Here is a 23,671-nt window from a genome sequence, read left to right as displayed (position 1 = left end):
CCTGGATGACTTTTAAGTCAGTATGAGTTCATAATGAAATATGGGTACAGTCATTAATCCAAGATTCATTTGTCTGAAGCCTACAGTTCAGCAAAGATACTGTATAAAAGGCCTGCTTGCCATGTACTAGTTCACTTGTTAGGAATTAGTTGAAAATGTCTCACTTCTACCTGAGATGGTACCACTTCCTTAGTCAGAAGTGTCAGGGAATGGTTCATAAAACGACATATCAATTATTTGCTAACACAAACTTTCTAATAGCTTATACTTAGCATTTACCATTGCAGAGGGATAAAAACAAACAAGTACAGTCACACTCCATATAATGGCATTTCAATAAATGTCCAGTGGTTCCACAGGTTATATTATTGCCCAGTGATCCCATGGCTGTCTCAGTTTTCACTACTATATGTTCATGTGTGTCCACTGCTAACAAATGTGTGATTACATTCTTCCTGGGAAAACATTCTGTGCTTGGAATGGGGGAGAAACAGAGTAAGGTAATCTTGTGAAAAGCTTATCGATGCCAAGGAGGAATTTTGAAGTTAGACGATCACAACAGGAAATTATCCCAATTTAGAAAGGAGCCTTAACAAGCACTGCTCACTACATACTACCATTTCTCTTACATATTCCACATTGCTTTGAAGACAATGGGGAGGAGAAAGGAATACCCAAAAAAAAAAAAACAAAAAAACAAAACAAAACAAAAAACAAAACAAAAAAAACGGATGCTGCATGACACCAAAGGAGGTAAAAATGGTTATTAAAGAGAAAACAAGAAGCCAGAGGTGGTGTCTGTGGTAGCTAATTTTCATTGTCGACTGGATTTAGAATCACCATGGACATATACCTCTCAGTGTGTATGTATCTATTATGAAAGGAAGACCCACCCTGAAAGTGGGTGGAGCCTTTGCATGAGCTGGGATCCCGGACTGCACAAAGAGGAAAAAGAACTAAACTAGTTGGTATTATTCACTCTACCAGTTAGTAGGAATAATAAGAGTACTGAAGAGGCACAATATTCTAAGGAAAAACAAATCACTCAGAAGATAGCACATTCATCCAGATAACACAAGGGAATTCCACACTGCTTGTACGTAGAAAAGAATGATATGATCACCAATACCTGTTAAATAAAACACAGGACTCTATAGTCTTGTTTCCGGGTGTCATTTTCCCAATTACAAATCCATAGTATCATAACTAACTTCAGATAACAGGCTGTCTATCAAGAGTCAGAATTACAGACTAAAAAATTAAAAAGTACAACAATGTATATAGTTTTTCTAAGGTTTATGTGGTCAAAAAGTTTTGTACAATCAGATATGCAGCAGGAGGTAAGTGGGAGGAGGCAGAAAAATAATACTGAACAGTGGGGCACAGTGCACCACAAAACTGCTCCAAGTCCAACAGTTCCCTTTTGGTATTTATACAATGCCCAATTTCCATAAAAGATTTTATTTGAACAAGGAGTTCAAATGGCTAAAATGCATTTGGCAGCAGTATTCTATGTCCCTAAGAACCAACCCATAACAGCAGCAGGCCAAGCTAAGGGAAGGTCAATCACCATCAACATCTTAGAGCATATTAGTGCCATCAGACCAATTAGACAGTCACCTTAAATTTCTAAATTGAGATGTTTTCCATGTAACAGTTCACCAATTCATCCTAAGTTTTCTAAACTTTACATCTAGATTAAAAACTGGAGAAAGGCCTGGTTGTCCAAGCCTATAATCCCATCACTTCAGAGGCTAATAGGCTAACAGGAGGGTCAGTAGCCCACCCCTGGAAAAGAAGAAAATGACCAGGGACATATAAGTCCTGCCTAAAAGGCCCAAAGTCCAAGGTTCAAATCCTTTGTGTGCCAGGCTGAGATGGGACAGAGGTTATCAAATCCTAAAACTATTATCACCAAAAAAAAATACCGTGGGATAGAACAACATCACATATCCCTTTCTTAATCATGTAACAGTAAGTTACATGTGCTACTTATATGTTCCCAATAATTTTCTTGTCTGATAGTCTGCATCACTTACAGTGCTTAGCTCTTGCCAAACTTCTGAAAACAGGGGAAATACCTTCAGGCAAGCTAGCTAGACCTGTGGATCTACTTATAATCTAGGCAAAGGAGATATCAGACACACAAGAAGTAACATACACAACCTGTAAGTCTAGTTGACAATCTTTTTTTTTTTTTTTTGTGGTCTTCTTCATGGTAAACAGATTCCTGTTTCCATGTGTGTTCTAGTCCTCATTAACAGTCAGTAAATAAGTCATGATTTCCTTGAGAATGTAAGACCATGTTTCTACTCTTGGTATCTTCCCTAATACCTACAGTATTTACAAATATACAGTAAGTGTGATTATCAGTGTGGAAACCAATTATTCTGAGCTTTCAGTGGATCATCACAAACTCTCTTAAATCATTTTCTGACTTGCTCTTTCCTGAACCACTAATGCCCATCTATCAGTCTTCCAAGATGTTTTGGATTAGAAAATACTGTATCAGCACCTGGGTATGGTTAGTCCCTTCATTTGCATAGCATGAAGAAGTCAGATGGTGAACTTTAATCCAAAACGAAGTCACTGACAAACCTCAGTATCTTTACGACTGCTTGATCACCTACCAATTTCATATTTAGAAACATTATTTCATGGCTGGAGAGATGGCTCAGAAGTTAAAAGCACTAGTGTACTGCTGTTGCAGAAGACCCAAGTTCAATTTCCAACACCCACATCAGGCAAGACAAACAGAATGAAGCGATCAATAGAAATCACACTCATTGTTATCCTCTAAAACAGCACTGTCCAAAACACTAAGTCATTAATCCTCATGTAACTCTCAAAAGTGTGAAATGGAACCAGGCAGTAGTGGCACATGCCTTTAATACCAGCACTAGGGAGGCAGAGGCAGGCAGATGTCTGTGAGTTCCATGACAGTTTGGCCTACAGTGTAAGTTCCAGAACAGCCAGGGCTACACAGAAAAATTCTGTTTCAAAAAACAACAACAGAAAGAATGTGAAATGGATGGATATTGGCAGCTGGTTGAGAATGGGAAGACAGATGCATAAAGGTCATCACTCACTGTGCTTGGGATGTTTCTTATGGTACTTTAGCCCAATTATGTTCATGGTTTCTGAATTTTTAAGCTTGGGCTGAGGAGAGATGGCTCAGTGGTGGAAGGAGATAGCTGACTCCCTCCAGTCATCCTCCGAGCTCCAGACTCAACACTGGGGAGAGTGTGTGCATGCATAATGTCAACACACACAAATAAATGTAACTTTAAAGTCTATCATTTGGGGACTGAGAATGTAGCTGTGATAAGAGTACTTGCCTAGCATGAATGAGACCCCAGATTCAATCCTCAGCATGACAAAAACTAAAGAAAACTAAACTATTAGTTTGAGGATTTATATTTCCTAGTATTGTTCCTCTCAAAGAAGAAACAGACTTAATAGTATCAGTGACAATCATTTGCAAGTGCTATGCATCACTGAAACTTACTATTGCGTTAGATAGAAAGTTATCACTGCGTTTTACAGAGGCATAGGAGGACTAAGGGATTCCTCAGTATCATCTGGCTATTAATCGCATGGCCACTGGCTCTCATGTAGCTAGAATTCCATCTTAATCATGCTGCATAATAAATGCAGCAGCAAAGGAGGCCAAAATGAACGTGTAAATCCAGGTAAGAGAGAACTGGATCAACAAGCCTACACATCTCCCAGTGAGGTAACGGGCAGAGCAGACAGAACATGCACATCCTCCACACAGACCTTCTGTTGAAGTAGGCATTGCTTGATAGCACGCTTTTGACAAGAGTACTACAGAACAGAGACACCCTACAGAGTGTCAGAAGCCAGAGAGAAACCTGCTCCTGCTACCCACTTACCCACTCACTTGGCTCACACAAGCCTTCTAGTTATCAATCAGGCTTCCCTTTCCTATTGAGTCTTTTTTCTGCATAATTTGACCAAAAGTTTCATTAGTTCACCTGAAAGGCTTCGTTCACTTATAATTTTATTTTTGACTCTAAAAAGAGAGGAAAGAGTGGGGTGTGTGTGTGTGTGTGTGTGTGTGTGTGTGTGTGTGTGTGTGTGTACACGCTTGCGCACATGTGTGCGAGCGCTTAAAGAGCAATGCCAAAAAACTGGCTAAAGAGTAAAACTGCCTGTTCAATAAATAACCCAGAACACCAGTAAAGTGAGTCTTGTCATTCTTAACTAAAGGATCATAGTATCACCCCTCTGAGTTTCTTGGACATACACATCTGTGTAACACCTGACCACAGAGTGGGCAAACAAAAATCTTCACTGTCAAAGGAATATCGATATTCAATGTGTATTCTTCACTGCTTTCTGTATCTTCTTGTTCGATGTTCGTAAGTATAGTCTGTGATAATTGAGAGAAAGTGGCTCATCTTAAATGCAAATGCACCAAGCAAACAGCCTCTGTGGCTCTATGCCTCACTCACAGTTAAATGCCGAGTTTGGACAGGCTAACTACCCTGCTCCATCCCTCACACTTCCAAGAAGTCAGCCTTACAACCACACATTCTACTAAAGAGAAGGGAATCCAAGCTAGAGCCTCATTTCTAAAATCCATTAACAACAAATTGAAACAGAGAAAAAGGTGACTTCCTAAGAGGATTGTTGAGGTAGTAACTTTAGGAAAGAGAGAAAAATCCCTTTTCCTGTCACTATAAATTTATCTTGTCCAAGTATTTTAATAATAAAGTATGTTACATTTCAAACTGCATTTAAGAAATAAGCATTCCATGTTGGGTGGTAGTGGCGCACACCTTTAATCACAGTACCTGGGAAGAAGATGCAGGTGGATCTCTGTGAGTTTGAGGCCAGGCTGATCTACAAATCAAGTTCCAGGACAGGCTCCAAAGCTACACAGAGAAACCCTGCATCAAAACCAAACCAAGAAGTAAGGGAGGGAGGAGAGAGGGAGGGAAGGAAGGAAGGAAGGAAGGAAGGAGAGAAGGATGGAAGGGTAATGTAATGTTCTATTTAAAGTATTAAATTATCAGGGACAATTTTCCATACTAATACCACAAATTCCAAAATAAAATTTTTATTGTTGGCTGAAATTAAGTCTAAAACAAACAGCAATCTAAAAAATCACAATCTTTTTCTTCAGAAGAAAATGAGTCATGCAGATTCTAAGTCTTAGGATAATTTGTAAAGGTGTGTGGTTACCAGCATTGTGTTACTGTGAACAGTATCTTATGACTAAATACCTGCTACCCAGTCCACCCCTCAAATCCTACCACCAGAAAATGGGGCTTTAAAATATTATCATGACTTAGGTGTGTCTTCATGTACTTTGATTTTTTAAAAATTAAGTTCTATGTCCACTTACATAAGGTTACAGGCTTAAGTCTCTACTCACACAGTTGAGGTTGATGAGCAAACAGCTGTCCTGTGTCTTGAGACAGACATTAGCTTCCTGCCTTTCCTATCCTCATAAGCAGCTACTTAAAGTTTGTGTTTTATGCAAGAAAACATTTTAAAGCCTTCAGTGTTTTACTGCAGCAGACTTCAGATTCATTCCTGTAACACATTTAACATGAAACAGAGTTGAGACAGTTAAAACTTATCATGTAAACTTATCACATTTTAATTATCTAAATGTTAAAGGAATGTTTTCACTATATTAGTGACACAAAAAAAGGGCGCTGAGATGAATAATTGTAGTAATACATAATCATAACCTACCAATTATTCTACACAGGGCCATAGGCTATGTGAACAAGGGTTACTTTTTATAACCACTTGACCCAAAGTTAGTTAAACTAGGCATTCTTCAATGTTTCTGAAGCTTAACAATTAATTTAGAATAACTGCCACCTCTTTACAAGTGGTAGATGGAGCGCCTTCAGTTCACCAAGGACAGCTCTGTCCCAGCTTTTAGAGACAGAGGTCCCAGTCTTGTTCTGACAGCAGTAGGTGCTAGCTGTTCTGATGTATTCCTTAAAGACCTGCAGCACAGGTCCCCAGCTTCTGTCCCTATAGTACCACCTCTGCTGCACATTAATCAAAAGCAAGAAAGCTTCTCTGGAAAATAAGACTACATTTCTGTAAGAATTATATAATCCTACTCAAACTGAACTTTTAAAACAAAACACAAAACTGAAATGTTTAGAAATTAGGAATTACAGTTAAGATAAAATCCTATCCATTTTATTAATGTACACATAGGCAGCCAGGATAACATTTTGCACTGCAGAAACAGAAATATTTTAGTTAGAAGATTCCATTTATTTTAAAAAAAAATTTCTAGATAAAAATGACATACTACTTAAAATTTTAATGCAGGGACTAGTAAGATAAGTCAGCCGGAAAGGGATCTTGCAGCCAAGCCTGAGGACTTGAATTTGATTCCCAGAATCTACTGATGGAAAGAGAACTGACTCAAATTGTTCTCAGACCTCCACATACATGTTTTATGCACCCCTCGTCCAGCCATGCCTCCCACAATGTAAGAAATCTGATGCAGAGTACTCTTACTAGTATTATTGCCCATAATTTATCCAATCTATTTTTAAAATTCTGGCCTCATTGCTATGGGAGAGCGCTACATACAGGAACAGATTCTAGGCGCACTGTTTTTCTTTCTTATTGGCAATAAACTTCAGGCAAAATAAATTTCAGTGAAAACTGTCCTTGAAAATCCACATAACTATCTCCCTTCTATATATGCACACTGGCTTTATATATATATATTATCTATAGTAAAGTTTAAAATAAGCTTTACTATTTCATGAATATAGGATAAATATTTAACAGCTGCAGCATGACATTTAAAAGTACAATAAGTAACTTCCAAAGCTACCAACTTGACAAGTATTACATGATCTAATGCTAAAATGCTGCACATATGCTATACCATGTTATCAAGAGGAATAAATGACGAAATACACAAAAGAACTAAGACAGGGTTGGAGAGATGGCTCAGCGGTTAAGAGCACTGGCTCCTCTTCTGGTGGTCTTGAGTTCAATTCCCAGCAACCACATGGTAGCTCACAAACATCTCTAACGAGATCTAGTGTCCTCTCCTGGTGTGCAGGCATACATGCAGACAGTCTGCATATATAATAAATAAATCCTTAAAAAGTAAAATAAAGCACATGTGGGGGACACAAAATAATTTTAAAAAGGATCTAAGAAATAACTCAACATTTCACGAAGTTTGTAACCTTCTAGAAAACCTTCCACACAAGAGTTTTACAGACATGTTTCACCCTCCTTCCAACAAGCCTCTGTACATTAAATACTCTTCACATACTATGGAACTGAGGCTGGATCTTTCTCTCCCCTCCACTCAGTGCTCTTCAGCCTCAGGCTAGATTAGATGGCAGGCCACAGTGAGTATCATATAGTCAAGTACAATACTAGTAAATTAGCTGTATCAGGAACATGACAGAATGGCTATAAATGTAGGAAAGACATCTTCTTGGAGGAAACAATTATAAGAAACTGGAAGAAGCAACCTCCAGAAGGAAAAATAGGAACACAAATGTGAAGTGCTATTAAATGAGGGAAGAAGACACCTCATATGGTATAAAGTGTTGGAAACAATCTATACAAGTTCCTGCCCAACACAAGCTAAGGCACACAACATCTGCAACATTCCTTCTTGCAGTTCTGAGCTCACACTATTTACCTGAGTTACTACCATTGTAACAAGTGACTCAGGTAAAATTATCAGAGAGGGTTAAAGCTGGTGGACGACGTGGTGGCTTACAACCACCTTGAATGAGATCTGGTGCCCTCTGCTGGCATGCATGTAGAAGATGGCATAGACTGTATACATAATAAATAAATTAATAAAATCTTAAAAAAAAAAAAAAGCTGGTGGACGAAGGTGCACCCCACAGGTAACTCCATACAACTGGAAATTAATTGATGAGGAACATACGCTAATGTCCATATGCTAAAAGAATACAAGGTAACACAATATGATGCACACAAGTCAATTCTCAAAAGTCAGGGAAAACACTAATTGTTGGGGGAAAAAAAAAAAAAACTTACTGTGCAAGGACAGGACTTGAGTTAGACCCCCAGAACTCAAGTAAACAAACAGGGCAGTGGAACACAGTGCCGGGGAGTCGGACAGGAAGCTCCCTGGGATTCTCTGGCCAGGGAGAATTATTTAAATGTGCTGGCCCCAAGTCAGGGAAATCAACCTGCCTCAAAATAACAAGGTGTTTGTCTCCTAAGGAATGACATCTGAACTTGTCCCCTGGCTTCCACATATGTGGACACAACCATAAAACCCAGCAACAACAACCAAGGAATATTGTGATTAGAATAATACAATAATACTTTGGGTCAAATATTAAAGGAGGTCAGACTCTGTTAGGAAGCATACAGAAAATTATTTATATGGTTGCTGTAGCTTTCTATAAGCTTAATTTTCTGAATATTAAAAAATACTCGAAGCTGTTATTTTAATGATCCCAAACAAACCCAGATTTCCAAGCTTACAGCTGTATTCAAGCTGCAGTCTAAGCTGAGCTGACTTATGGTCAGCACCCACAATGAATTACAGGAAGTTGGGTCTGACAGAACACCACAGAGAAGTGCTCACTGACACATATCATGCAATGATGACAAGCTCTGATGAACAGATTTGAAATTCCCTCCCCTCCTTCCTTATTGCACTGGTACAACCTTCCGTATTTCACCACAGTTGAAGAAGCAAACCTTTCTACCAGAACACTGCCTTTCCTAATCTACAAGCATGCTTCCTTGCTAAAACTCTAAATTCAGCTAATTTCTGGTTATGCCAGGTAGCAAGGCAAAACCAAAGCAACAGCTAATGAGCAATTGAGCATCAACTGAAAATATCAAGACACATCTTCAACCTAATAATGTTCTGTGATGTCAACAAGGGCTGAGGAACATACATATTCACTACAGGGCATCCCACACAGAATGTTAAATCACTGCCATCAAAACACCAGAGACAAATCACAATCATTTTAGTGACATTTAAAAAAAAAAAGAAGTGAAAAATAAAGGAGGAGGGTAGGGTGGGTGGTGTGGCCCAGTGGTAGAATACTGCTTTTGCGGGTTATGGGTTCAGTCCTCAGTAAAGACATTATGACCACCTGCTCCTAATTCCTTTTTCTTAAAACCTGCTGAGGCCTAAAACAGCAGTCGCTGTACTAGAAGTCTCTCAGAACAGATGCAGTAGAAAGGAGAATGGTAAAACATGTAGTTGCTCTGTTTCACAGAGCAGGAGAGGCAAGAATTGGAACCCATGGGCTAACACAGATCGGGAGGCATTCAGCTTCCTGTTCTAAGCTGGATGAGGCTTTTACCAAATAGCGGCCATCAAGGGCACAGCATCTACCAGTACCTCAGTTGCTTCCAGGCCTTGCTTCTATACCTCTGCTATGTCTTTCAGAAGGCTCTGTAATAAGACTGGCCTGATCTCTGGGAAGTCCACAGCACACAATACTACCAGTTCTTACAGAACATTCAGCAGCAAAACTTTCTTACCCCCATCCCAGTTCTATCCCAAGCACTAAAAGCAGGTTAAACCCTCAATCTCTGCAGGACCTTTCTATTAGCCTTTTCCCTAAGATCTAAACTTAATGATCACTTCCTTGAATGCAGCAGGTAGATATACTATGAACAAAGCCAGACCAATTCAAACCTAAAATTTAATAATTTGAACCTGAAAGAATATATTTAAGAAATACAGGTATACAGAGGTAAGGAGGTGTGTGTGTGTGTGTGTGTGTGTGTGTGTGTGTGTGTGTGTGTGTGTAAGCACAGTTTTTTGTTTGTTTTTTTTTTTAATGTCCTCTCCAGGTATGAAAACCAATACCTATAACCACAGCACTGAGAGACTAAAGCAGGAGGATGGCAAATATCAGGCAGGCTCATATTAACAGTGAGTTTCAAGGTGGCCTGGTAAACAGAGATGTTCTATCTCAAGATACAACAGAATGGGGCCCAGTGGTTCATGCCAGTTCAGCTACTATATCATCTGGAGCCCATATGAGTGGCTTGTACATCTGCAGAGTAGCTCAAGTTGGGAGCTACCCTGGAGAAGATGAGGTCTCTCAGGGAGCTGCAGAGCTTAGAGTGCAGCATGCAGAATGCTGCAAGGAGGCCCTGCTGCATTCTAGTTTGTAACTAGCCCCAATCCCAACTTTACTCTGAAGACTACAGAGAAGAGGACCCCATTGAGGAATGCTTTAACTCATACAGAAGAATGTTTGCCTCCTGTCTCAAGAAAACTCTTCTCTAGCCAAATGAATGAGAGATATTTAGTGTTCTTCTGTGGCCTGTTCCAATGGCCAAAAATCTACAAAATTCTCATTTAAAATGAGGTATTTTAGTGAAGTGATCAGGTTTTTTAAGTAACAACAGCCTTAGTCGTTTTGCAGAAGTACTTTATAATAAAGGAAAACAACACACACACACACACACACACACACACACACACACACACACACACACCCCACCATCATAAATCTTAAGATGCATCTCCTTCACAAGTGAAATGATGGTGTTACTGTGTTGTATTTAATTGTTGGATGTCTGTATTTTAGGAACGAAATAATTTTATCAAAGTAAAACTGAGTACTTATAAACTGTTGTTTTTAAGATTTTATGCTATAACAAACTTCATCCTTATGAATTTACAATTATTTGATAAAGTATAAAATGGGGGAGGAGACAAGATTTCACTAATCATGTGTTTCATTTTCTAAAAGAGAACATCCTCATTTCTAAATAAGATTGTTTTATTTTTAATACTAGACTTTAAAAAAATAGGTGTTTTCCCAACGTGGATGGGAAAAAAAAAATCTCACAAATCTCCATCCTTACTTGAAAAAACTACAAGCAATTAAGAACTGATGGAGAGAACTCATCTGCTCAAGGGATGAGGCCCTATGGGGGAGGGGGGTCACACCCAAGCAGTCAGCCCAACACACACACACACACACATATATATGAGCAATATTAAAAGAACTCAGTAGGAGGCTGGGCGGTGGTGGTGCACGCCTTTAATCCCATCACTTGGGAGGCAGAGGCAGGCAGATCTCTGAGTTCAAGACCAGTCTGGTCTACAAGAACTAGTTCCAGGACAGCCTCCAAAGCCACAGAGAAACCCTATCTTGAAAAACCAATATATATATATATATATATATATATATATATATATATATATATATACGAACGAACGAACATGGCATTACTCAATAGGTCCAGCCCACATGGAGCTGCAGCTTCTGGTTGCCCTGCTGGAAAAAGGTGGCTTGTGGGGTGAGCCCAGGGCTTCAGTGCTACCTGCACACTGCAGGCACTTAGAGATGGTGCCTGGTGAATGCTGGGGCAGTCAAAACCAAAGGCAAGGTGTGCAGCAAACGAGCTCCCACAGAAACTTATCTTTATTGAATAGGGCCAGCCTGCACTGCAGCCCATGCTCCTTGACCCAATGGGAGTAGAGACCTGAAACACCACCCACAGGCTATAAGGAGAACATCCATGCCCTGTGAGCTTTGGGGTGACTGGCACTGAGGGCAAGAGGTGAGTGGCAGTCTGGAACTCTGTGGTGGATCCTGCCCCTACACATCCTAGCTAGCCTCAAGGTCACCCTGACTATGGGCAACAGCAGGATATCAGTGATAGCATAATGGCATAGTATTTATTTATGGTGCTTAAGAAACCAAAAACCTTGACCCAGACCAATGACTCGTTGCAATGAGCATTTGCATGTATAGCTGTTTGGGCAAAAAAAAATATACTATGTGATACACTACAGCTTGCAACACCACTTTGGCAAACAAATATACAATAGAGGAGTGGGAAAGATGGAGGGACAGAGGAGGGCGTGATGGTGGAGAGATGTGGAACTGGAGATCAATGGCAGTGACAGTTGTGGGAGGGGGCTGTGGTGGACTGGAGAGCATGTCGCTGACAGGGGTGGTGTGTAGTAGGTTGGAGCTTGTGCAGGCTCTGCCCCAGAAGACATTGCTCAGTCACATGATCTCCCTTGAAAGGATGCCCAAGATGGAAATGGTTCATTTTTTGGAATGGGACTCCTGGAAAGGCCATGTTAGTATTCACGATCCATTCTATAGTGTGTGTGTGTGAGTGTGTGTGGGAGTGCTGGCCACCCCAGGCCATGTTGGTGCCCAGACCCCACATGGATGGAATGTCATGGTCTGTACTACCTCCAAAGGCCATGTAGATGTCCATGACCCATGCTACCACTAGAGACAACATTGATGTGTTTGGCTTGTGCTGCTACCTGAGGCCACGACCATGGGACTCACTGTCACTGGGGGTCATGTTGATGTCTGAGGCCTGAGCTGCTACTAAGGGCCATACCATGTAAATGTCCGTGGTCTTGTACTGCCACCAGAGACTATGCTGAGGTCCTGAGGTCTGTGGTCCATGCTGATACTAGAGGCCATATGGATGTAGGAGGTCCGTGCTGTTGCCAGAAATTATGTGGAAGTCCATGATCTTTGCTACCTCTGACTATAAAGGGCAAGGAAGCTTCCTTTGCAGTGGTGTTGATGACTGCATACTTACAGTTGAGAATGAGATACATAGAAGGCTTCTGTGTCAGCTCCCCCACCCCCATCCCACAAAAAAACAAGTCTACATAGGAAGTCACTGAAGAGAACTCTTAAAAATTGTGATAGGGATCCGGTAGTGTAGCTCTGCACAATTGATGGGGGGGGGGGTCAGGAAGGACTCAATTTTCTCTTAAAAATTGTGATAGGGATCCGGTAGTGTAGCTCTGCACAATTGATGGCTTCTGGAGGGGGGGAGTGGGGTCAGGAAGGACTCAATTTTCTCTAAGGGTAGACCATGCTCCAGTAAGTATTCAGAAATTGGACTTGGCTTTTTTTTTTTTTTTTTTTTCTTCCTTTTCCTCAGGGAGGTCACAGGGTAGGGAGAGTGACTGGGAAATGAGTGTGACTGGGATGTATTGTATGAAACTCCCAAATAATATTATGTTTGTTAGAAACAGGGTTTTTCGCCGGGCGTTGTGGTCCATGCCTTTAATCCCAGCACTCGGGAGGCAGAGGCAGGCGGATCTCTGTGAGTTCCAGGCTAGCCTGGTCTCCAAAGCGAGTGCCAGGATAGGCTCCAAAGCTACACAGAGAAACCCTGTCTTGAAAAACAAAAACAACCAACCACAACAAAAAAGAAACAGGATGTTTCTTAGTAGTAATAGGTTTTCTGTCCCCTGATAAAGGATTAATGTTATATTTTCTATTAGGCTATTGCATCTTGTACATGAATCTGAATCTTGAGTTCCTTTTGTTTGTTTGTTTTGTTTTTTTGAGACAGAGTTTCTGTGTAGCCCTGGCTGTCCTCAAACTCAGGGATCCACTTGCTTCCTGAGTTCTGGGATTAAAGACATGCACACCACCACTGCCTGATGGAGTTCTTGTATTTTACAATTATGTTTGAATCTTTAAAAGTACATTATTTCACATCTTTTAAAAAGTTTAAAATATGACTTACATACCAAACACTGCAAACTGTTAAAAGCAAGTGATATGAAAATGTTACAGCAGATGTTTAAATGTTTAAAAGGCTGGCCCTTCAAGCTCAAAATTATTTCAACTCTACCAGAGTTAAGTATATTTGTACTGTCAGACACATACATATTCCAGGTTAATCACCTTCCTGAGCACAAATCACTCAGTAGGTATGATGTACAGTCTTGAATGAAATAAACTGCAAGACCAATCCAGCTGAGTAGACAATAAGCCCCTCTCCCAAGTCTTACCCAGTTAGGCTGTGTTCTATGCCACTCAACCCATTACAATTTGAGCCTGTCTTGTTCATGACTGCATGGCACTTCTAGTTTCTAGCCTACCTGTTTAAAACAGGGATTTTTAACATATACATTAAAGGATTTGTATGATGGGTTAATACCTGACTTGCATTTTCCATACCACAAAAATTTTGATCCCCTACACATGTCAAGTACACAAATACAAGCACTCTCACAAAACTCAAGTTACCAAAGTCTTTTCTACCATTAATTTTTGTAGTCAACAGAATGCTCTAACAGTAAAGCATTCACTAACCTGGTCTAAATTAGCTCTTTTCTTTCTTCTGGGTCATTATGTTAACCAGCAGGAAGTTAAGCCTTTTTAAAAAATGTATTTAACTATATTTTATGTGCATTGGTGTGAGAGTGTCAAGATTCCCTGGAAATGGAGTTACAGACAGTTGTGAGCTGCCATGTGGGTGCTGGAAAGTGGGTCCTTAGGAAGAGCAGCCAGTGCTCTGAACCACTGAGTCATCTCTCCAGACCCAGAAAGTTACTTTAAAACTATAACAGCCTAAATGTAGTACAGTAGATGACAAGTCTGTGGTTGGCAAGATTTTTGGATCTATACTATATTCTCTCTCTTTGAGAATTTAATGGTTACCAAAAGCCATTTAAGAAAAAGAAATAAAAAATTACAAGAGTGGGCAAGTAGTCTCCTTCCTACCCCATTACAACTCAAAATGTGTTCATTTTCACTATTTCTAATGCTAAAAAAAAAAAAAAAATCATTTCCACCTTTACCAATTTCAAAGCTTTCTTTAAACTCTGAAGCTAACAGTCAATTAGACTGATCTGTCCTGACCTGGCCTCAGCACTGCATGGCCATAACTTTGACAAGTTCCTGGTGGAGGAAGACCTGATAAGTGGAACTCTTGTCACCCAAAGACCAGGCTTTTCTGATTTTGCTTGTGGTTAGAAAAGCCACAAAATGAACTGCTAGGTACTAGGTTCTCTGAAGTCAGTTAGCACCCAATTTCCACTTCTCCAGCACAGAGCTCAGTAATTAGCTCTATAACTGGTCTGAAATCCACTAGACTCCAGCCTCAATACAAGGAAGTCTAAGTATCTAAGGCATACCTTTAAATTGGCTAGAACCAAAGATTAAAGAGATGGCTTAGCAGGTAACCGTGTTTGCTGTGCAAGCCTGAAGACCTGAGTTTAATTACCAAAACCCATTTTTAAAAATCTAGATGTGGTAGTTTACACACCTGTAATCCCAGCATTCCTATGGAAGTTCATGGGCCAGCCAGGCTGGAGTGGAGTGACAGAGACAAGAGACTGCTTCAAGAAGGTGAATAAGAACCAACTCCCCAAAAGGTGTCCTGACCTCTACACACAACTGTCCACCAATAAATAAATTAAAAACGAATGTCAAAAGTTGTTCATTATTATTACATAAAATAAAGGAGAATGGGAGTCAAAGTTTCAAGAGATAAAATTTAAAATACTGGAAATTTTCTCAAATGGTCACTGAACATCTTTTGCTATGTGAACTTGAGATGGGTGTCTCAAAGCTAGAATCACAAAATCATCAGAGATGCAAATCCCTTGACCTATTCTACTTCTAAAGAACTGGCAAGCCAGCACTTTCCAGGCTAGTTCTCAGGATTCTTAAGCTCTTCATGAATCAAAGGGAAAGGTAATGTTTAGCACAAAACACAGTAAAATACATATGTATGGTAGATACGAAAATGATTTTAAATTATTGCAAAGGTGGTAACTTGAAATTATTTCAGTCTACTAACAGTCCAAACTATACATCTCCAAAAGATATCCTTCAGCCTCATTAATCCTCAGTTTCAGAAACATTCAGACAGGACCAGAGAGATGGTGCACCGAGTAAAAGCACTTGCTGCAACAAGCCTGTGGATACAAGTTTAGTGGACAGAGAGAACTAACTACCTTCTGAGGGTTGTCCTGTTTCCACACATGGTACTCAGGCATCCACCCTCACAAACATCACACATAAAATAATGAATAACATAAAACGAGCATACTCATGCAGGTATTATTTACAGAAACTGGTGTTCACTGAATGTTGGCTCACACTATTAGGGAAGCTACGCTGAGTGAGGCAGAAAGGTTGCCAAAATTTGTGGCCAACTTGTGCTACATAGTGAAATTCTGTCTTAAAACACAGAAGGAATAGAGTTGAAGGAAAAAAAAAATCCACATTTATTGATTCAGTAAAACTCCAACTTTTCATTGTCATTATTTGCTTTTTGATGATGTCTCATTAAGTAGCATAGGGTAGCCTTGAACTACTAAACCTCAGCTTCTGGAGTGCTGAGACAGGTATGCAATCACCATGCCTGGCTAATGCTAGCTCTTAAAAACTGTCTCTTGTGAGTTACCTACATTCCCTAAATAATTATTTAAGGGTAAACAAAACAAAACCTCCATTGTAAACTTTAGAGAAACTATAAATAAATACCTTTGGTTAGCTAGACATAATGAAATGTGCTGGGGCTGGGATGTAGCTCAATTGGTAAAGTGTCTTCCCAGCATACATGAAGCCCCAAGCTCAACCTCAACCCAAGCACAACATAAACTGGGCGCAGTGGTACACACTTGGCAGGGAGGATCAGAAGCTCAAGGTCATTCTTGGGCTAGACAGCAAGTTCAAGGGCATCCACCTAAGGCCCTACTTTTAAAAAATGTGGTTATTATTAATCATAAATAGCTGGTAGAAGCCAAGTCGTATTTATCACCATCTTACTATTTAGAAGGACAACTAAATCCTTATGTAAATACTCACATTAATAATACTCAAATTTTGGGGGAAATTAGGTAGATATTTAAGGAGGTGGAGATTAAAGCATATATGGGGAAGTTATCTAAATGGTCTGTCTTGAACTAATGAAGTAGTACTCTCCGATAGGGTGATGATAATCAGTTTCATTGGCTTTGTTCTGAACTACTAGGCAGATGCTGTGATAGTAACATAAGGGGCACAGGGACTTCCAAATTAAACACTGCAGAGAAAAATGCTGCTCTCAAAACTGACAGAAAAGGTATAGGGGAGAATGGATATAATTTGTATTTTCATCTGAGACCTAATTTGTACAACTATGCACCACTAAAATGTTTTAATCTCCTGAAACAAGACAAAGATTTAAAAAGCATGAGAGCTATCGATCACTCAGCAAGTCAAGGTACTTACTAAAGAAGCCTGGGAGCCTGACTTTGATCGCCAGAACCCAAGGAAAGATGGACAAAGATCCTGGTAATCTATTTCTTTTTAAGGGACATTTGATTGTTCTAAGAAAACTACTCACATTGTTAGACTGAGATGTAAGCATGCCAGTCATTCAGCATCCTGCAAGTCATTCAGCATCCTGCAATGCCTTCTGCCCCAGCTCACAGGAGCATCTTTCCTTACCCTTTTCTGACATAAAATCATCTAACGTTTAGGATGACTAAAAAAACCAATAGAACGTTAATGAAATCTTTCTGAGCCCACCCTCCAACCCCTGAAATAGGATCTCACCAAACTGCCCAGCTCAGCCTTGAACTCCTGGGCTCAAGTAAATTCCCCTGCTTCACTTCCCAAGTCACTGGGCCTAAAAACCATTGATTAAATTCTTTTTGCAGTATTTCCTTTGGTGACTTCTGTTTGCCAAAGGACTCAGAGCTATGATGAGAACACCTTCTAACATCAAGGAATATTTCAGTGGAAACCGGGGAACTTTTGGTGGTGGGTTTGAGGCAGGGCAGAAGGAGAGGGGAAGTTATGGGGATATGGAAAAGAAAAGGAGTCACTCACTCTGCTGACAATGTGAAGCCAGCCAGTGTGAATCAAAAATTCCAGCACAAATAACAACTTGCAGTGAAGACATTTGTTTTACATGGAGGAATTTTCAAATGTTAAAACAGTAATCAGTGAGGTGGGCTTAAATCCTGAGAATTCAAGGTCTTGGGTGTGGTCTTACTCCACGCTTGGATATTTCTGAGACTCACACCAAGACAACTTTTGTTTATTGTGAAGATACCTGAATTTCTAGAATCTCTGTGACCTAGAGTTTGACCTTATCTACTGTAATTCTGTCTTTTACCTCAGGAATTTTCCTGTACCTTATTTACATTTTATAAAAAGTATTACATTTATTTGTGTGTAGACACACAAACTTTCCAACTTTCTAGTGGAAGCCAGGAGGGAGTCAGTTCACTCTCTAGCACGTGGGTCCTGGGAAGCAAACCCAGATCATCAGCTTTGGCAGGAAGCACCTTCACCATCTGGCCCCTCATTTACATTTCTCAGCAACCCTTTGAAGATCTTAGCTCTGAAACCCACAAAGTAACATATATGACTACTGTGAACACAATAAAGCACAGCTTTACCTTGGGAAGCTCATACATTTGGGCGTGCCTTATCCTTTCCCTGAGTGCCCCTTTTTCGAAACCCCTGAACTTAAAACCACATTTTAAAAAACATCCTTTTAATAAACTCCATGTTGGGTTCCTATTAGCTCACCCTGAAGTTTCTTACGGCAGTCAAGTCATAGGTCCAGCTTTACCTAACTGGAAGTATATGAAAAGAACTCAGACTGCTACTAAGCAGCAGCATAGAGCTGTCTCTATCTCTGCGACCACTGACAGGTCTAGCAAAAGAGCATTTCAATTTTCAGGTACATTGCCTTATAGCTTATGAATGCCAAAACTATAAATATTTCTAAATGTTCTAAAAAATTTTAAAAAAAAGAAAATTAAGACTGTATTAATTACTGCCTGGAGTTGGAGAGATGCTCAGATTAAGAGCATATGTTGCTCTTGCAAGGACCAAGTTCAATTCTCAGCACTCACATTGCTGATCTAGGGGATCTGAGCTCTCTTCTGATCTCAAAACAGATTTGCACAAAAACTCGGCTGCCCAAAGAGAGTAGCTCCTAGGACTAAAAATCACTATACCCTATCACCTGCTACTTATCATTTTATGTTCCCAAGCTCCTGTTCCAGAGTTCTAACTAGGAGTAGGGAACAAATATCTCTCCAAGACCCTTTTCTGGTTCTTTTTCATGGTGGTGGGGGGGAGGCTGAGAGAGGGCCTCTCACTACTTAACATCAACACTAGAATTAAAGGTATGTCTCCATGCCTGGCTGGCTGGGTTCTCTCTGCTAGACTGTCTACTGGAAATTCACTTAGGTATCTTCCTGCCTCTGCCAGTAAAAAGACAATGGGGTAAAACAGACTAAATAAGCTGCCAGTGAGATCATAGCAGAACAAGATAAGAACAGAAGGGGGCTTTCATGATAAACGTTTTGTCTGCATAATCCCCTCTAATCTTCACAATGTTGTTTGGAGGTAGAAACAGGTGAGAAAATTAGAGAAATCACTGAACTGGTTTAAATCACAATGCTGGCAAGTCACTGTTTTAGTCTGTTTTCTGTTCCTGTAACAAAATGCATGCATACTTATAAAGAGGCTACTCAGCTTGTTGTTTTGAGTCTGACAATCCAAGACTGGGTGGCCCCAGAGGTTTGACCGCTGGTGGGGGCCGCATGGCAGATGGCATAGCAATTGGCAGGAGCCATGAAGAAGGAATCACAGGATGAGCCAGCAAGCCAGATTAAGAAGCCATGCTTGCTCTTTTATAAATACCATTCTCTAAGGAATTCACTCCCATAGACCAATTCACTCTCTTCTGACCTAATTATGACCTCAGTGACCCAATTACTTTGTACAAACCCCTCACTTCTTAAAGAATTTAACACTTCTTAGTATTGATACACTCAAGCTTTCACCTCTGTAAGAGTCAAGCAATAGCCAATCCACCGAAGGGGTAAAGCAATGATCTGAACCCAGAGAGTCCATATAAAAAAACCAAGCAACTACAGAATGAGACACAGGTTCTAATATATGAGTCATGGTCACTAATCATCCATTTCAAGAGCCATTTCCCTGAAGATCAAGTATTAAATATATCTAGGTAGAATGTACAACACAGACACACACAGACACACAGACACACACAGACACACAGACACAGACACACAGACACACACACACACACACACACACACACACACACACACACACACGTACAAAAGCACCTGGTTTTAATTCTTGTTCTAAGAGTAATAGGCAAAAAAACCTGAAAAGGTTCCAGAGCTGTATAGAATAAGGAATGGCCACTGTAGTCAGAAAGATAACAAAGTTAACAAACCACAATACAATATGATAAACAAAAACAGACCAAACAAACCCACATAAACCTAACCAAAGAAGGGAAGCTGCAGAACAGTAACTTGCTATGTCATAGGAGACAATCGCTTTGTTTATAATGGATGTTGCCTGGTTAGTATTTGAAACCAGGATAGACATTCTGAGTTAAAGAAATTACAGATTCAACCTAGTGTGAGCAGAGCCTCGGTGACCTACTATCCCTGATGGATAAATGCCTACAAGCTGGATTCTGGATTAAGTTGCAGCATTTACAAAGATGTCAAGGTCTATAGCTCAAACTAGTCTAAAGGAGACTAGGTAGAAAGCAGAGCTCAGGCAGCTACAGAGAAGGCTAGTCATTGTCACAGACATGGGAAGCTACACAAATACAGTATTAACCCACAGGAACTATCTATAGGTAGAGATGAAATTCCAACTCAACATTTGTTTGAATATGAACTATGAGGAGACAAAAGTAAGTAAAGCATGGTCCCTACTGTGCCGTGCTTTAACATAAAGGCAAATACATTGAATTACTGCTCTCTTGTATGGTAAGTGAAAAAAAGAAGTTGGAAAACTGGAGGATCCTGTCAGGAATTTGTGGAAGGTCTATATACACACCAAGAACAATTTTGTAAAGGTGATCAAGGCAAGTCATAGGGTATTTGGAAAAAATGTATTTAATTCATTGACCAAAACATAATATACACACAACTATTTGACATATGAAGTCACATAGATGAAAACGTCCAAGGCAGCCGGGCAGTTGTGGTACACACCTTTAATCCCAGCACTCAGGAGGCAGAGGCAGGCGGATCTCTGTGAGTTTGAGACAGCCTGGTCTACAAGAGCTAGTTCCAGGACAGCCTCTAAAGATGCAGAGAAACCCTGTCTCAAAAAACCAAAAAAGAAAAAAAAAAAAAAAAAAAGTCTAAGACCAAGGTGGATGTCTTATAAAATCTTTCAAATGCTATGAAATAAAGGAATCTAGACATGTGCTGTCCAATACAGAATCAATGAGCCACATAGACTTTCCAAGCCTTTTAACTTCACTTTAAAAATCTACCATTACCTATCTGTTAAACAGTATTGGCCCGCTGTACATATAAGGAGAATTTCTGTATCCAGGAGGAATGTGTATTCCCATCACTAAAGGAATGAAGATGACAGTATAGGTGTATACAAATTAGGAGAGGCAGGGACAGGAAACAGAAAATCCTATGACAATCTAGATGGTAACTATGATTTATTTATTTATTTATTTATTTATTTATTTATTTATTTATTATACAGTGTTCTGTCTGCATGTATGCCTGCAGGCCAGAAGACAGCACCAGATCTCATTACAGATGGCTGTGAGCCACCATGTGGTTGCTGGGAATTGAACTCAGGACCTCTCAAAGAACAGCCTGTGCTCTTAACCTCTGAGCCATCTCTCCAGCCCCCTGGATGGTAACTATGAAATGAGATGGAATGGTATAGAAGTCAAAGTCCTATAAAGCAACAACAGTTTAAACCAACCACATAGTAAGATGGGAAGGCTATTACCCAAAGGACAGCCAAGACCAAGAATGAGTTGTAAATTATAAAGCTTATAGTGAAACTTTTATTTATTCTTTGGCCATTTCAGACATGTGTGTATTTTGGTTAGAGTGTCCCCGTTTGTCTCTCTGGTTCCTGTTTTGTTCCCCTATTTACATCTTTTCTTACTCCCAATACATCTCCCTACCACTTTCAGATCCATGGCTTAAAAAAATATATTATTATAAAAGATAATGTTGGGATATTTGACAAAGCTGAATACAGACAAAAGATTATATAAGATTATATTCAGAAACATTAACTCAATGGATTTTGATGGTTTAATCTCACTAAGAGAATATTATGTTCGAAGGAAGTACAAAGTACTCAGTGTACATGTCCACAGCTAGCTTGCTGAGAAACAATTCTCATGTACACACACACACACACACACACACACACAGAGTTATGACACAGCAAGCCAAACTGGAATGCAGCACAGAATGAAAAAGCAGAGTTGGCAAAGCTCCTGAATGTTTCACACAACTTCTGCATAAAAGCCTGAAATAAAGCTGGGTGATGGTGGCAGACAACTTTAATCCCAGCATGAGGGGGGCAGAGGCAGGTGGACCTATGTGAATTTGAGGCCAGTCTGATCTAGAGAATTAGTTCCATTGCTGAGCAGAGAAACCCTGTCTCAAAAAAAAAAAAAAAAAAAAAAAGAAACAACAAACAAACAAAAAAACAGTTTAAAGTAAAATCAAAACAAAGTTTTATTTTGAGTAAAATATGTTACAATTACAGAAAAATGATAGCTGTGTCAAAAATCATAAATATATGTGATTTTCCTCTGGTAGCTGAGGTTTAGAAGCAGAGTAGATGGCAGAACTGGTCACAGACCTCATAAGCTTTGAGTATTAGGAAGAAATGTGATTCAAGAGAGAATCAGAGGCTAAAGGAAAAGAGGCAAGAAAATTTTCTTTGTAAAATAAAAACTGGAAAGATGGAGAGACTATATCTAGTCAGAGGTAGAGTATCAGCACTCCGTATGAACACCTAAGTGTTATTAATAGTTAGGAAATGTGAATTCACATCACAGTGAGGTATCTATCTACTCTATATCCACGAGGATAATTAAAATTTTAAATCTGATCACATCAAGTGCTGATGAGGGGAAACAATTTCAATTCATTACTGATGCAAGTGAAAGACCGTTTAATAGTTTCTTACTGAGTCATCACACATATGACCAAGCAATTCCACTTGTAAAAAAAAAGAACAAGCCATTCTTATAAAGATTTATTTAAAACAAGTAGCTAGAGAGGTTTCTAGCTAACAAATAGATGTTGTTAATCCTTGAAGGGGATCTGGGCTGTGTTCCCTGCACAACATTGAGGCTCACAACCATGTGGAACTCCAGTTTCAGGGAATCTGATGCCCTCTTCTGACCTCCTCAGACAATAGACACACAAGTGGGTGCACATGCATACATGCAGGCAAAACTCTCACACATTAAACCAAATTAAATTTTAAAAAGAGATTCATATAGCTAGTGGCAGGGAACGCCCCTAGAAGGCTTTTCAAAATCCTCAGGCTAGGTTCGATTTCCCCTTTTTTTCTGATTTCCTGGTCATCTTGGCTTAAAAGCCATCATCTTCTCTGCTGAGGTGCTATAGCAGTAACTTAAAACCACATTTTGGCATGCATGTATCCAAACACATCAAAAAAGATGAGCTTCCTTTGGAAATCTCATTAGTTTCCAAACTAATCTGACCAGGTAAGTAGGGTGACAACCTAAGATCTCTACAAACAACTCAGTTAATCTGCTACTGAGTGCTGTGCATTGTGGGGCAGCCTGGAATCCAGGCACTCAACAGGAAAATGAGGCAGGAGAATTAAGTTTTCCTTTTAAGTACAATTCTGAAAATAATTTTCCTAATAAAATATGTATTTTATAAAATGCTACAGCTACTAAATATATGCTATGTACTTGAAGCAACTGGCTAAAACGTTTCTGCATTCTACTTATCTACCTAAAATTCTTTCCAAATTACATACATTATAACATGAAAATCTATTACAACATAAATTTTGTTACATTATTATAACATATATTGTTATTTTTCACTTTTCATTATTGAAAACTA

General features: G+C 39.6%; 1 protein-coding gene across 7 annotated transcripts in view; it reads right to left on the bottom strand.

Moving 5' to 3' along the window:
- Positions 1-23,671, bottom strand: part of Zfand6 (zinc finger AN1-type containing 6) — a 67,206-nt gene that overhangs the window by 28,159 nt on the left and 15,376 nt on the right. For 2 of the 7 annotated variants that reach the window (XM_035442407.1, XM_027407576.2), the window contains exon 2: positions 5,405-5,565. The exons of the other annotated variants lie outside the window; for them this stretch is intronic. The gene's annotated coding sequence lies outside the window, so the exon portion shown is untranslated. The remainder of the gene's footprint in view (positions 1-5,404; positions 5,566-23,671) is intronic. 7 annotated transcript variants of the gene reach the window in all.

This window comes from Cricetulus griseus, chromosome 3 (assembly GCF_003668045.3).
Source record: "Cricetulus griseus strain 17A/GY chromosome 3, alternate assembly CriGri-PICRH-1.0, whole genome shotgun sequence".
Lineage (NCBI taxonomy): Eukaryota > Metazoa > Chordata > Mammalia > Rodentia > Cricetidae > Cricetulus > Cricetulus griseus.
The sequence above is the reverse complement of the archived record's forward strand: the minus strand, read 5'-3'. Positions and strand labels throughout refer to the sequence as shown.